At 35.4% G+C, this 14,183-nt stretch overlaps 1 long non-coding RNA gene and 1 pseudogene across 1 annotated transcript; one reads left to right on the forward strand and one right to left on the reverse strand.

The window, feature by feature from the left end:
• The window catches only part of LOC118682130 (E3 SUMO-protein ligase ZBED1-like), a 123,038-nt pseudogene that overhangs the window by 67,245 nt on the left and 41,610 nt on the right, over positions 1–14,183 (reverse strand).
• On the forward strand, positions 239–6,281 carry LOC118682131 (uncharacterized). The gene is made up of 2 exons (XR_004977796.2): positions 239–406; positions 5,972–6,281. It is a non-coding gene; the product is annotated as an uncharacterized lncRNA (long non-coding RNA).

The following is a 14,183-nucleotide window of genomic DNA, read 5'->3' on the forward strand; positions in this document are numbered from 1 at the left end:
TGTTTACCATTTATTATAATATACGCTTTATATCTTTCATTTTGGAAATTTATGACTTAAACTCAGATGAAATGTAATATGAGCAGGTTATGATTATTAAGAATAATGTCTTTTATGGAAAGTCCAAAGATTACAAAAAGCAAAATTATATACAATAATCACAATATATACCTATGATAAATTAAAAATGTGGCAGGAACAAAAATGTTTTTTTTTCATTTATTGTCACTAACGAAATTGTTTTTTACATCTAATTTTTTATTTAGTCTACATTTACTAGCAAATTCAATATTGTAAATTAAAACAAAATTTTATAAAAACTGACCTAAATTGTGGACACCAATATCAATCCTCGCATTTTACCGTTAAATTGAAAAATTTTAAAAGCTTGTGACCAAATATTAAGGTATTGTAAACGCGTTGCGTGAAGTGATCGCATTTCCGTATAAATTTCGTTTAAAAAAGTACCGACAACACGTATTTTGAAGTCTCACCCAAAATATGAAAAGCGCTTAAATAATGGAGTAATTATAAAAATATATACAATGCATTGGATGCTTATTTTAGTTAAAAAATTACATAATTTTAAGCTATGTGCCACATACATATTTACGTCAGTAATAAAAAAAGAAAAAGTTTTAGAGAAATACCTACTGCCATATAACATAAGTGGTGAGGTTGGTGACAGCAATAGTCAAGATTATTCAGATTATGTATGGAGTAAGGGATCTGGTTAGACTCTAAATAGAATGACAAAACAGCTGTCTAGGGGAAATATAATTATATATTCTTAAGTAATTTTGTGAGATATTTGGTTTTATGTTGCATTCGTTTTTCTGCCAATATGGTTTAAAATTTTTTTAATACAATATTTGAGTACAATTTATTTAAAAAATTGTAATTAACTCAAGCGTTTTTTGGAATGAAGCAGTTAAAATATATGTAACAAGGGATGGGTTAAATTCGGGTGTAGCCGAACATTTCATACTAGCAAGGATCAAAACCGGGGAAGTAAGTGTCGGCAAATTTTTTTTTTTTTCAAAAAATATTGCAAAAAATTCAAGATTCATTGTTCGACGAAATCGTGAATGTATTCCAATCAAATTTGTATTTTGTGAACTAATATTATTGATCATAGATTTACAAAGTTTTATAAATATATTTTCCTTCACGTCAGCAAAAATTAGATAAAATCTTCTTCATATAAGATATATCTGACATAAACCGAAACGGCTAAAATTAATATAATGAGTTGATGTGATGAAATGTCAACAAGGGGACCGGAATTGATTATATTAAGGATATGAGGTTAAGACCAAGGTCTAAACCAATTCCATACGTATTTAGCGCTAAACTAAATAGAGCTCTAAATATAGAGCGCTAAAAACTTATTAAAATATCACACATTTTGACCAACCTAAACGGTTTAAAGATAGACGGGAAGTCGGAAATCATTATATAGTGTATATTGGTGGCAGTAAAGATCTGCGCTGATTTCACTAACTTTTGACATTACTCAGGTATATTCAGGAGCATATTTTGAAGCAATTTTATAAATATGTAACACTGACCGACATATTCAGTATAGGGTTTGTTAGAATAACGAAAATCGTTATATGTAGTATATGGGGATTTGGGTAATTCATACTCAATATCATATATTTTCGGCATTAAACTATAGTATAACATATTTAATATAACACGTTTAGTTAATTTTGCTAAGATATCTTACATATTGACCGTCTATACGGTATAAAGCCAACCGGAAGTTTGAGAATTTTATATTAGGTATATGAGAGGTAGAGGTAGTATTGAACCACTTTATCTAGTTTCGGCATTGCCAAATATTATTAACAGAAAAATCTGAGCTCTGACTTTCATTAAGGTACCTCACATACCAAAAATAAGTATATGCGGAATGAAGTCAACCGGAAGTTTTAAAATCCTGATATTAGTTTTAAAATCCTGATATTGGGAAAACACACTCTTTAAATTTGTAAAGTCAGCCAGTCGTTCGAAAAAATTTTCTATTAGGTATATGAGGGCTAAGGGAATTATTGAAGGGCATATTAATATCAGAAAAATATTTTCTATGAGTTTTTATAATATATCTCACAAATTGATCGATAAAAAGTTCACAATAGAAACAATGGTTCACATATTCGGTACCCGGAGGCTTGAACAGTTTTGGTTCGATTTGGATAATTTTTGGTCGTAAGTTGCACACTTCTAAGGCAGTATTCGTGTAAAGTTGTATCTTGATACATTCATTGGTGCTTAATTTGTATAGTGGAAAGTGAAAATTCAGATGGAATTTAATTTAACTAATTGTGTTATATGAGAAGTAGGCGTGGTTGTAGTCCCATTTCGCCAATTTTCGTATTGCAAATCGGTCGATCAGATCTTGAGATATCAGTTTTCTCCTAACTGTGGGCGGTGCCACATCCGGCTCCTGTTAAGCCCTCTCCTATGATCTAGGATGTAAAATTTTATGTTTCTGACGCATTCATTTATTGATTTATCGCGGCAGTTTTTAACAGAACTGTTATATGGGAAGTGTGCGGGGTTATTATCTGATTTCATTAAATTTTACAGTGTCGGTAGGGGTGCTGAATGGGTTTATCCTGTGCGAGTTTAATTACTGTGTCTGAAGTGGTTTAGGAGATATAGTATACATTAAACTTCTTAGAAAGCGGGGCCACGCCCATTTATCCAAATTCTTAGGCCACAGGTACCCCTTGCTACTGTGCTCCCCTGTGCCAAATTAAAGTTTTATAGCTAATGATGAATCTAATGTTGAGTTATGGAACTTTATAGGTTTTCATTTTATGGCGTTTTGTGGGCGTGGCAGTAGTCCGATTATGCTCATCTACGAACTTGTCTTCACCCTTTGACTCAAATTATAGCTTGCATAGATATATGGACGGACAGACAGACACTCGGATTTCAACTCGCCTCTTCATCCTGATCTTTATGTAAGTATATTATTATATATTTCGAGAGCAATCAGTATTGTGGTTGCTTGTTAAGTATACTTAGACCGGTTATAAGTTTTGTTACAAGTTCAGGCCCTTATAAAAGTTAAATTATAATTTATTTTGTGATGAAATTAATTTTATTTAATAATGCATATTATAAGTGAGCGATGTACAAAAGTTTATTTTATATGAGCACGTTTTGCTTTTACACGACACTTTACTTTTACAGCACGCACACTTTCTATTGGTATTGGCGACGCTGCTTTAACAAAGGATTATTTAAGACTCTCAAATTTCTGCAGGGTATTCGACGGGCCTTGCACTGTAAACTTTAGACCAAGACAAGTCTTAAATACTTTATTTTAATATCAGTATTTATAGTCAATTTAACATGGGGAGTTATTCAACTTTTTATTGCTACTTCTATGAGCGTTAATAATATATCTGAATTGTAAACGTCGATTGTTGTAATTAAGCCATTTCTTTCCCCCAGATTATTATCCAATTTAAATATTTGCTATTATGTTATAAGCCATCACTTTTTGCATTTAATGGCCATTATAGTTTTGCCCTTGTCATTGTTTATCAACTCATCAGCTTTTTGCCTGCTTAGTCAATTTCTCTCTTTTTTTATATGTTTGCATTTATTTTATTCTTATCGTGCCTTCCACTATTGGCTGTCGCGGCGATCTTACTTTTTACACCATATTAATTACAAAAGTTCCATAATGAAATGACCTTTAGTTTGTTAATTGTCAACGTTTAAGCCGCAATGTTATGAGCATCAGCGGCGGTGCTAGCACAAAACCAACACTGACGAGAACAACATTATAATAGTAAAAAGGAAGAAAGTTTAAGTTCGGGTATAACCGAACATTTTATACTCTCGTGTTGGCAAAATTTTGTATTAAAGGAAGTATTGTTCCGATTCAACCCATTTTTGACACAAAAACACACTATTATCACACTATTTTATTATATATCATACACATTGACCGATATTTTCGGTAAAAAGTCAATTATAGGCAATAGGGTCATCATATTCACTACCTAGGGGCTTGAACAGTTTTGATTCGATTTAGAAAATTTTTGGTCACATGGTAGTATACTTTAAACGCATTATTCACGCAAAGTTGTTGCTTGTTATGCATAGTGGAAAGTGAAAAAATCAGATGGAATTTAAAATGGTGTTATATGGGAAATAGGCGTGATTTCAACTCACTATAACATAGAAATATGAGAGGAATGTTTTGTACCGAATTTGGTTGAAATCGGTAAAGCAGGTCCCAAGATATGGGTTTACACTTAAAGTGGGGGTGCCACGCCCACTGTCTAATTTTGAACGCGGTTCCTTTAAAGTCATCTCATACCAGAGAAAAATTTAAGGTCTCTGGTGTGCTATTTGTTGGATTATTCGTGCTTTTGGTAGTTTTTAACAGTACCGTTATATGGGGAGTGCTCTGGGTTATCAACCGATCCATTTTCACACTGTCGTTAGAGGTGCTAAACACATTTGTTCTTAGCGAATTTTGGTGTTATAGCTTTAGCTGTTTAGGAGATACGCACATTAAACCTTTTAGGAAGCAGGACAACGCCCACTTGAAAAAAAATTTAAACTGCATATGCCCCTTTCTAATGTGATCCTGTGTACCAAATAACAGTCTTGTATCTTATTGTGGAGCTTAGTTATGGCAATTTATTTGTTTTTGATTATAGGCGTTTTGTGGGCGTGGCAGCAGGAAACCATCTTACGGTACCAAGAAACATGTGTAACAAGTTTCATAAAGATATCTCAATTTTCACTCAAGTTAAAGCGTACACAGACGGACGGACAGACAGTCACACCGACTTCAACTCGTCTCTTCATCCTGATCATTTATATATACATAACCCCATATCTAACTCGATTAGTTTTAGGTGATACAAACAACCGTTAGGAGATATCTCAATTTTCACTCAAGTTACAGCTTACACAGACGGACGGACAGACAGTCACACCGACTTCAACTCGACTCTTCATCCTGATCTTTTATATATATAATATATAACCCTATATCTAACTCGATTAGTTTTAGGTGATACAAATAACCGTTAGGTGAACAAAACTGTAGCAACATGTTGCGAGAGTATAAAAATGCAAATGCTCGGCCAACATTGGTCTCGCACCGAGTCCAGGTTGCTGGCTGAGGACGAGTTGCAGTTGCTGTAGTTCAGAAAGCATTAAAAAAGCGGGAAATAAAAATATGATAATTAGAAAGTTTTGTCATGTTAACAAAACTTAAAGGCTCAGCGCCTTGTTGAATGGGGTTTTTTTCCATGTTGTGGGCAATGTGCGTTTGTATACATGATCCATTATTGACAACTCTTGTTTGAAAAAATTTAAATTGCCCTTTAGGACCAGTTTGTGTATGTATGTATGTATATAGTATAAGCACGTAAAACTCAGCTGTTGTGTTGATTATTGGCGTAAAACATTTGTACACAAATATACTGATTCTAATTCTGATAAATAAACGCTTTACTACTCTTTATCCGAACTTCTTACTTATATCTCAATTTCGCTTTACACGGCAACACTCTGACTAGAACTGTGTCTGCTGCACAATCTGGCAGCCCTTTTATAGTAGATCTTTAACAAAACTTCGCCTCTAGAACATTCTGGTAACTACGAGTTCGCTGATTAGTTGAATCTGGCAATTTATCGTCGATTCGATTTTGTTACGCACAATATGTATGTATATGATTAATTTATGTGTGTTTAATGGTTTGTAAGGTTAAAAATATTATATGGTTTTGCGAAAATTAAAATAAAATAAAGCCAATTCAGTTTGTGATTTGTTTTTGTTCCTTCCTTTCCATATATTTTCAAATAAATCATCCATTTTTAGAAATAACTAAATTAGCTTTACTTTTAAAATTGTATTTGCCCAATTGTTGTAGTTTTAAAATAATTTTGAAAGTTTTCGCCTTATTTCATTTATTTCGTTATTCAGGAAGACAATGGGCAGTGGAAGGATGACTTACGAGTGGATAAGAGGAAACTTAATTGTTACACATTCATAGCATAAAAGGGAATGGACAATAATCGACCTAGAAACTTTTGTCATAACTTCAGCAGCAAGAAGAAACAGAAGTATTATATGTACATGTTTAACACTAGCGTCATTTACAAAACTCAACGAAGCACAACATTCTAACATTGCGGCAACATGAGCAACAGAATGCAACCAACTTCTGGTCTAACCTAATCATGGCTGTATATTTTAATTAAACTTACAAGAAATAAACAATTTCAAAACCAAATATTGTGCAGATATTTTGAGTCTGTATTTGTTTCTTACCTGAAATAAGTTTTATTATTAACACCAGGCAAAAGGAAAGCCTGTTTATAAAGCTCGTTATTTATATAATTTTACTCGTTGTGAAATTTATTACGAATTTTTTTTTTACTGGTATATTAATATTATCACTATTTTTTGGGTAAACGAAAAACTATTGAATAAAATTACAAAATTTTAGAATAGCATCCGCCGAATTCGGGGTTGTATAGAAGTGATTTTTCAGATTAAGAAAATTTATATACTCGTTTATAGTTGCCGTTGAATTACGGTTTTTGAGATATTTGTATTTAAAGTTGCAAAATTTATATTAATTTTATACATATATTTTTAACTTTTACAATTATTAACACTTCACTAATTCGTTTGCACACATTTATTTTATAGTAAGTAGTGCAAAAATAACTTTAATTCAATATTTAACTTGTGTTCCATTTTTTTTATTCACACAATAACAAAAGGGTTGCATTCTAACAAATACTCAGTGTTACCTTATCTACATATTTTACAAAGAAACCAAAAGGAATAAAGAAAACGTATAATATCCCAATGGCCGGAAATAAATAACATGTCACTAGTTTTCCGCGTAGAATTCCTTTCAGCATTGGCGGTCTTCGCCTGCGCTTTAAAAAAAATAGCCCTGGTCAGTCATACACAGGGGTGTCCTCAGTTATTTTGCGTAGAACTCCTTATTGCGTTGACGGTCTTTGGCCGCGGTTCAAAAAAAAACCATGGTCGATCCAATGCCGGGATTAACTAACAAAAAGGAAATTCTGTGAGAGTTTGCGTTACTCAGCACACGGTTATAAATTTTGTATAGACGGCATAGACGTTCTTCTTTTTTATTTATTTTTAATCGTTTGCAAAAAACAGTAACTCTATTTTGATTTTGTATAAATAAATAGATTTTAACCAAAGTTAAATATTGAATTAAAGTTAATTTTGCTTTATTTAACACAAAACAAATGTATAGAAACGAATTAGCAAAGTGTTAGTGGATATATATAAATCAAAGAAACACGCACTTCAAATAGTTAAATTTTTGAAGTTTAAATGCAAATAGCTTAAAAATCATAAGTCAGCGGCAATAAATGTATATATTTTGTTAATCTAAAGAACTGCCTCTATCCGTACCTAACCATTTTAACCCCGAATTCGGGGGATGCTATCCTCAATCCCAGCTAATAAAATCTCCTTTCATCAATGAACTTCTTAATTCTATCATATATTTAAATTGGCGAAAGAAAACTGATGTGAGTTGTCAAGCGCAGTGGGGTGTGGAAAAAATTAATAATGCTAATAACAGTGTTAGATAGTAACAATAAACAACAGTAAGCCTTCGTAAAAATAAACATAATGTTCCCAAGCACTTACTCAACACACGCACACATGTCTACCAACATGCTCGGAAAGAGGGAGGATAAATACAAACCCTTGTAACTCTAACTATTAGATAATAACGTAATAAATGCTCCACTCATTTTACTTATTTTCTGCTCCATTGTCCAACTTTTTGTAATTGTTAACGCAGCAGAGCAAATCAAAGGTGTTTCATTACTTTTACCTTAAGTAGAAAGAATGCATGCGTCAAATGTGGGAGCTAGAGAAATCCCAAAACGTTCTAAATACCCAAAGTACATTCTAACTGTCTCCCTAAACGCTCACACTTCGAGCTGTAATTGATTTGGGCAAGCAGGTCGAAGCTGGCATTCCTTAGCATAACTCGTCTTACTTACTTTAGTCATTGTGTCACCTTCAGCGAGCATATTTAGAATTGCATATTCAGATGTGGTGTCGTATAGGTAGAAACCAGACAAGATACACATCGGTTGAGTAAGTCCTCTTCGTTCCTGTGCAATGAGGTGCAAGTATTATGCGAACACACGAAAAATAAATCGTGCTCATCTGTCTAATTTTATCTAGCTTTGCGCTCCTGCTCGTCTGCTTTTTAAGCTTCTTAGCGTGCCTATCACAAAGGAACAGGATCACGATAACTTCTAATGCGTAAATGAACAGAATCAGAGTACTTTTGTGCCACCGCTTATTACCCAATATTAACAAGAAAGAAAATATTGAAATCCGAAGTTGAAAAATACTTCCAAACAGTTAAAAGGTGTACGGTAAATATAAACAGTACACATACGTATATATGTATATACGTGCCTACATAAATAACATAGAGCATAAAGGAAATATGAAATAAAATGTCCATGTATACGACTGGCCTGAAGTTAGAGCTAAGCCCACAAACTCATCAGCTGCTGCTTATCCCGTCTTATTTCCATTCTCCACTGCACAACTTGAAGTGAAATAAATTCAACAGAAACGCACTGAAGAAGTAGACTGAAGTCTACTCGTACATATATGGGTGTCTTGAAAGCAGCCAGTTTTGCCAATAAATGGAATAAACTTAAATAAGAACAAGTAAGGAAGAGTTAAGTTCATATGAAATCGAACATTTTATACTATCGCAAAGTCAAACGGTATACTCGTTTGAGATTTCTTTATATATTAGGTCAAGTAAAAAGTTCGTTCGGTTTTTATCTAAGAGATGGCGTTATTGTCCATAGTACTAGTGTTACGTGTCGCATCATGTCATACTATACGGCACTGAAAACGTGTTTATTCGCGCTAAAAGTTTGTCTTTGACAGTTTTTCGATTAATTTACTCAGTTCGTTGTGAGCGCTCGTCAAAGATGGACACCAACAAAGAGAAAATTCGCTATATTTTACAATTTTTGTTCGATCAAAGCGAAAAAGCAGCCAAAGCGGCTGAAAACTTTACTTTAGTTTATGGGCCCGATACTGTAAACGAACGTGTAGCACAAAAGTGATTTGCTAGGTTCCGTTCCGGTAATTTCGATGTCAAAGATGCACCACGCGTTGGGAGGCCTGTCGTCGAAAATTGCAATAAAATTATGGAAATAGTGGAAACAGACCGTCACGTGAATGAACTAAAGATAAGCCAGAAAACCGTTTGGAACCATTTGCATAACCTTGGATTCAAAAAGGAGCTCGATGTTTGGGTGTCACACGAACTAACGCAAAAAACATGATGGACCGAATTTCCATCTGCAAATCGCAAAATCGACCCGTTTCTGAAGCGGATTGTGACTGGCGATGAAAAATGGGTCACTTTTGACAACATCACGGCCCTCACGGGAAACGGGCCGGATGGGCAAGGAATCATCTACTGCGAGCTGCTCCCCTATGGCCAAACGCTCAATTCGGCCCTCTACTGCCAACAACTGGACCGCTTGAAGGCAGCACTCATCCAGAAGAGGCCATCTTTGATCAACAGAGGCCGAATTGTGTTCCATCAGGCCACACACGTCTTTGGTGACTCGCCAGAAGCTCCTGGAGCTCGGATGGGAGGTTCTAATGCACCCACCTTATAGTCCGGACCTGGCACCAAGTGATTACCATCTTTTCCTGTCCATGGCGAACGCGCTTAATGGTGAGAAGTTGGCCTCAAGAGAGGCCTGTGAAAATTGGCTCTCCGACTGGCAATAGGGACGCAGTCTTCTACGAGAAGGGTATAATGAAGTTGGCATCTCGTTGGCAACAAGTTTACCAACGAAACGGCGTATATTTGACTTAAATCGGACAAATGTGCACAAAGTTATCATCTTTTGACAAATCAATAAAAAACCGAACGAACTTTTTACTTTACCTAATATTTTGTTTGATTTGTATAGTGGAAAGTTAAAGAATCAGATGGAATTTAAAATGGTGTTATTTATGTAGTAGGCTTGGTGATTTTCGCACTATAACATAGATATACGCGTAGAATGTTATGTACCGAATTTGGTTACAATCGGTTAAGCAGATCCCAAGATATGGGTTTTTATCTAAAAGTGGGCGGCACTACGCCCAATGTCTAATTTTTAATGCGGTTCCTATAATGTCATCTCATACCATCCCAGAGATAAAATTTAATTGATCTTAATCCTAATCTTAGGGATTGATTTATCGCGCTTCTAGTAATTTTTAACAGTACCGTTATATGGGGAGTGGGCGGGATTTGTTCTCACTAAATTTTGTTATTATAGCTTTAGTGGTTTAGAAGATATGCACATTAAACCATTATTGTGGAGCTTAGTTATGGCAATTTATTTGTTTTTAATTAATGACGTTTTGTGGGCGTGGCAGTGGTCCGATTACGTACCAAGTTTCATAAAGATATCTAAATTTTTACTCAAGTCATATGTAGCTTACACAGACGGACGAGCGGACAGACAGTCACCCGGACTTCAACTCGTCTATTCATCTTGATCATTTATGTATATATAAGTTTGGAAGGTATCTCTCTTCCGCTGTACAAAGCGCTACAGAGCTCGTATCTGGCAACACTATACATAAATTGAAAGGTCTTGACATAACCTACAAAACAACGCTATGCATGATTATTATAGATATTGCGTTCAACAGTTATAGACGTGTAAACATGGAGCTCACTAACGCCGAAATTCGCGCTATTTTAAAGTTTTCCTTCGTTAAAGGCAAATCCGCTAGAGAAACGTTCCGTGAGATTAATGGTGTTTTGGGGGATGGTACTCTATCACTTCGAACGGCGGAGGAATGGTTTCGACGATTCAGAGCCGGTGAAAACGACACCATGGATAAGCCAGCCGGCGGAAGACCTGTGACGACAAATACCGATCAAATCATGGAATACATCGAGTTAGACCGGCATATGGCATCTCGTGACATCGCCCAGGAGATGGGAGTTAGTCACCAACCCATTTTGAACCATCTGCAGAAGGCTGGATACAAAAAAAAGTTTGATGTTTGGGTGCCGCATAATTTGACGCAAAAAAACCTTCTGGACCGAATCAACGCCTGCGATATGCTGCTGAAACGGAACGAACTCGTCCCATTCTTGAAGCGGATGGTGACTGGCGACGAAAAATGGATAACATACGACAATATCAAGCGAAAACGGTCGTGGTCGAAGGCCGGTGAATCGTCCCAAACAGTGGCCAAGCCGGGATTGACGGCCAGGAAGGTTTTGCTGTGTGTTTGGTGGGATTGGAAGGGAATCATCCACTATGAGCTGCTCCCATATGGCCAGACGCTTAATTCTACCATCTACTGCGAACAAATGGACCGCTTGAAGCAGGCGATCGACCAGAAGCGTCCAGAATTGGCCAACAGGAAGGGTGTAGTGTTCCACCAGGACAACGCCAGACCACACACTTCGTTGATGACTCGTCAGAAGCTACGGGAGCTCGGATGGGAGGTTTTATCGCATCCACCATATAGCCCGGACGTAGCGCCAAGTGATTATCACCTGTTCCTGTCCATGGCGAATGCCCTTGGTGGTGTGAAGTTGAACTCAAAAGAGGCTTGTGAAAAGTGGCTGTCCGAATTCTTCGCAAATAAGGAGAGGGGCTTCTACGAGGAAGGTATTATGAAGTTGCCGTCTACATGGAAACAGATCATCGAACAAAACGGCGCATATTTTAACTAAATCCGATCACTGTAACACTTTTTATAAAGCATTGAATGAAGAGCAAAAAAGCGGAAGGGAGATACCTTCCAACTCGATTCGGTTTAGGTGATACAAACAACCGTTAGGTGAACATTCTGTAGCAACATGTTGCGAGAGTATAAAGATAGAATCTGTGAAGTCAAAGTAGCCGTTACAAATATACCACCAACGACATAAATATGCAGAATTGAAAAAACTTTGGATTAATGTAAATATTTCATGATAGTACTGCAGACGGTGCGAATTTGAGACGCTCGGTTGTTCGTATAAAAATGTAGATTAGTAACATCTCGAGAGTGCAATTAGGATTACTACATAAAAATGAATGCATATGTAACGTAGGCCCTTTAAAATCGGCGAAAATAATCGATAATCCTTTATCTAACTCGATTCGGTTTAGGTGATACAAACAACCGTTAGGTGAACATTCTGTAGCAACATGTTGCGAGAGTATAAAGATAGAATCTGTGAAGTCAAAGTAGCCGTTACAAATATACCACCAACGACATAAATAAACAGAATTGAAAAAACTTTGGATTAATGTAAATATTTCATGATAGTACTGCAGACGGTGCGAATTTGAGACGCTCGGTTGTTCGTATAAAAATGTAGATTAGTAACACCTCGAGAGTGCAATTAGGATTACTACATAAGAATGAATGCATATGTAACGTAGGCCCTTTAAAATCGGCGAAAATAATCGATATAATTAACTCTGTAGATAGATAACATTAAAAGTTGGACGATGGGTGAGGCCCTCAGTTTTGTATGAAAGGCTATTGTTTAAATATCTTAACTCAAACAAAACTTGTTCCCTAATATTTCAATTATTTCCTCTTCTCACACTGATAGTTATAGTAAATATAAAAGTTTTATCACTTCATTTAATTTAAAATGATAAAATGGATAAACCTAAAACAAGTAAGGAAGAGCTAAGTTCAAGTGAAACCGAACGTTTCATATTCTTGCAATTTGCATGGGTTGAAGCCGGGGAAATACCGGCAAAACTATATACTGTATTAAGAAATGTTGCGAAAGACTTCATTCTTCGACGAAACGGAGTGGTTTACAATCAAACTTGCATCTTATTACTTAATATTATAGGTCATAAACTCAATTAGTTTTATAACTATATTTTACTACTTGTCAGCGAAATTATATTAAAATCTTCTTAAAATAAGATCTATCTGACATAAGCACAACCGAAGAGGCTAAATTTAATATCTTGAGTTGATGAGAAAAAAGTCAACCAGAGGATCGTAATTCATTATGTCTTAAACGGTTTAAAGTCAGCTGTATAGCGGAAATCCCTATACAGGAGAGGGTTTGTTGCATTAACCTTTTACATTGCTCAGGTATACTCGAAAAAATCGAAATCAAAATGGTATACCAGGTATATGGGAGAGAGTAGTAGTATTATTATTTTATTTAGTTTTGGCAGTACTTCACATTATAACCGGAAATACATGCTCTCTGAGTTTCAGTAACCATCACCAGTATATAAGGAGTAAAGTCAACTAGATGTTGGAATATCCTAATAGTAGTTATATGGGACTATTGAAAGTTCTTATCCGATGTTATCCATTTTAGGCACAATCTAACTCACATATTGACCGATACGTGCCGTATAAAGTTAGCCGGAAGTTCCAAAATTTTTATATTAGATTTATAAGGCCTAAAGGAATTATTAATCCGATTCAACCCATTTTTGGCATACAAGCATACTATTATCAAAAAAGGATTCTTTCCGAATTTCTGAATTATATTTCACAAATTGACCGATATTTTCGATAAAACGTTTGCAATTGGAACTGGGGCCCACAAATTCGGTACCTAGGGGCTGAAGTAGTTTTAGTTAGATTTGGGCAATTATTGGACAAAAAGGGAAACATTTCAAAGGCACTATTCGGGCCAAGTTTTATCTCGTTATATTCATTGGTACTTGATTTGTATACTGGAAAATCAAATTTAATTTAAAATTGTGCTATGTATGCACTGTAACATAGGAATATCAGAATAGTGTTACCAACCGAATTTGGTTGAAATCGGTATAGCAAGTCCCGAGATATGGGTTTTCCCCTAAATATGTGCGTGGGCACGACCCACTTCGAATTTTTGTATTGATCCCTATAAAGCTTAATACTTGTACAACCTATGTGTAAAATTCAAAATCTCTGACTTGTTTATTTAATGAGTTATGGCATTTTAAGCAGTTTTAATCAAAACCGTTATATGAAGAATAGGCGCGGTTATCACCCTAAAAATATTTGTTATGAGCCAATTTGGTTATTTTAGGTTGAATGGTTTGGGAAAAATTCACATTAAACCTTTTTCAGTCGGGGTCAGTCCCACTGCAGATGTTCCTCCCTAATG

This window comes from Bactrocera oleae, chromosome 4 (assembly GCF_042242935.1).
Source record: "Bactrocera oleae isolate idBacOlea1 chromosome 4, idBacOlea1, whole genome shotgun sequence".
NCBI classification, from domain to species: Eukaryota; Metazoa; Arthropoda; class Insecta; order Diptera; family Tephritidae; genus Bactrocera; species Bactrocera oleae.